Here is a 2,362-nt window from a genome sequence, read left to right on the forward strand (position 1 = left end):
TTTGGGATTCAGTTGTGCATTCTGACAGCAATCCCTTTCAGAAAACGATACATTCTGGATGAGTTCAAAGGTGCAGGAACACTGTATTTAGGATGTGTTTGCAGATATTCTGTGTCTCTAGCTTCAACACAGTGATATATAAATATATGCTCACTGATTTTTTGGTACATGCCAAGGGCAATAATCATTATGAGGATTTATTTCCAGATGTGCTAGAGGTAGTGTTGTGAAATACTTCAACACACTGGATTGCAGGTTTAAACCCCCTGCACTCTTACTCCTTAAAAACTAACAAATGCAATTTACGAATGCAATACGAATGCCCCCGGCCGTCCCTCTTAATCATGGCCCCAGAGGATAAGCTGCAAAGGAAAAGCTACAACCCCTGACAGCTACTCACCCAGCCATCCCCCACAGCTGCCACTCTCCAACACCTCCCCCATTAACACCTCCAGCACTGAAAGTGCTATGTGCACCATCCCCCAGGCCAGGCTGACCAGGCCAGTGCAACACACTGGATCATCGGATACAGAAGAGTTACGCCACCACGAGCTGCGATAGGATCCCAGTTCGAAAGGAGTCGATGCCACTGCCGGTTCCTGGTTTCTTTTAGTTAGAGGTCTGGAGAAGCATTTCAAGCTGGTTACACTACTCCTTCCGGACATTCATTCTCTTTTCAAAGTCAGTCGTTTTGCTGTAGTCTGCATCATTTAGGCTGATTATCGAGGTTAGCCTTTATTTGGTCATGGGGGCCTCGGTACTGTATGCTAATTCTAAAGACAGTTTCACCCGTTTTCTGATTGCTAGGTTCTGTACCAGTGCAGACATGTCAAACAGTGAATGGCTGTACCTCTATTGTATCCGTGCTCAGTGAATGAAATCAGTACTAAATGAATATATGTATAGTTATCTGAAAAACAAGTGGTTTATCGATTCATCTTCATTTGCAGATTTAGAGGCAGCTTCGATATTCATTTTACAAGCGGGTTTTTTTTTTTATATGGGTCACACACGTGCCATAGCAACAAAACATCTGTAGAGATGAGGCTATAGATCACCTTTCCATCCTCCAGGTTTTCCCCCCAAAGCCTACGGCACCAACGGCAACTCCTGCTGGCCGAGAGAGCAAGAGCTTGCATCACCTGGTATTCCCAGGCAGTCTCCCATCCAAGTACTAACCAGGCCTGACCCTGCTTAGCTTCCGAGATCAGACGAAATCGAGCGCGTTCAGGGTGGTGGGGCCGCAAGCGGAAGCAGCACCGCCTGACTCGCTACTTGAAGCTGTGTGTGGCTGGGGCTCCGTTCGTGTGCAACTCTTTGGAAAGGAGCCTCTTTCCAAATCGCGTTGCGTGCCTTTATGTTGGCGAATGTGCTCCCTTGTGTTGGCTTGTCCCGCACTGGAGGAGGACAAACAAACTGCACGGAGGAGCACAAGGCAAGTCTTCACAAGACAAAAACCTCCAGTGCACAGCACTCTGAAAACATTTCTGGGCTGTCGCATGTTTATTTCAGCACATGAAGCGCACTAGTCCAACACGTCGGCCGGGCGCGCGGCGCCTCCGCCCTCTTGTGGCCTTGCGGCGTCAGAGCAAGAGGCTCCTTCTCGCTGCCTTTCCGCTGTGTTGCAGAGCCCCGAGAGGGAACCTGGAGCGCACACTTTGTGGGGGGCGGGGGACCGCGTTCGCGCTCTGCCCCCGGTCTCTTGCGCAAGTACTAAATCTCACGGCGCCAGCCAGCGGCCAGGAGACAAGTACAATATCGCGGGACAGGGGGGCCTCGTCATTGATTGTTACATATGAGACGGGGATTAGGAGGAGACCCCGACTGATTGGTAAAGGGGAACACTAACACCAGAGTGACACCCCCGGCGTCTCTTTTTGAGAGACGCCTTGGGATTTCTTAATGGCCAAGGAGGGTCGGGACCTCGGTTTTACGCCTCCCCCGAAGGACGGCGCCTGTTTGTGCAGCAGAGTGTCGCCATCAGGATGCTGGGGCATAAGAAAGCCACACAGAGCGCAGGGTGAGCGCTCCCTACTGGTCCCAGTCACACCTCTTGCAGGAGCAGCAGCAACCTGAGCTTTTCCGGGGGGAATCTCCCATCCGGGTGCCGGCTAGGCTCACACCTGCTGGGCTGCCGTGGGTGAGCCCAGTCGAGAGTCGCAGGGTGAGATCTAGTCACCGGGGAGAAACGATACAAGCGAAGGATTACTCGGCTCCCAGCACTTGAAAAGACCAACAAATGACTCGTTCCCGCTGGAGCTGAATGTACCTGCATGTGTCGTGTCGTCTTCTTCCCCTGCCCCGCTGTGTTTGCTGTATTGTCTTTGAAGCCGGCCCCCGAGACGAGACGGGCTGTTCCTGT

The 2,362-nt window shown here is 51.9% G+C and overlaps 1 pseudogene; it reads right to left on the reverse strand.

The window, feature by feature from the left end:
* Positions 1 to 1,130: 1,130 nt before the first annotated feature.
* LOC148824513 (5S ribosomal RNA) lies at positions 1,131 to 1,249 on the reverse strand (annotated as a pseudogene).
* Between the last annotated feature and the right edge of the window lie 1,113 nt (positions 1,250 to 2,362).

Source organism: Atractosteus spatula, chromosome 10 (assembly GCF_055471065.1).
Source record: "Atractosteus spatula isolate fAtrSpa1 chromosome 10, fAtrSpa1.hap1, whole genome shotgun sequence".
In the NCBI taxonomy this organism is placed as follows: Eukaryota; Metazoa; Chordata; class Actinopteri; order Semionotiformes; family Lepisosteidae; genus Atractosteus; species Atractosteus spatula.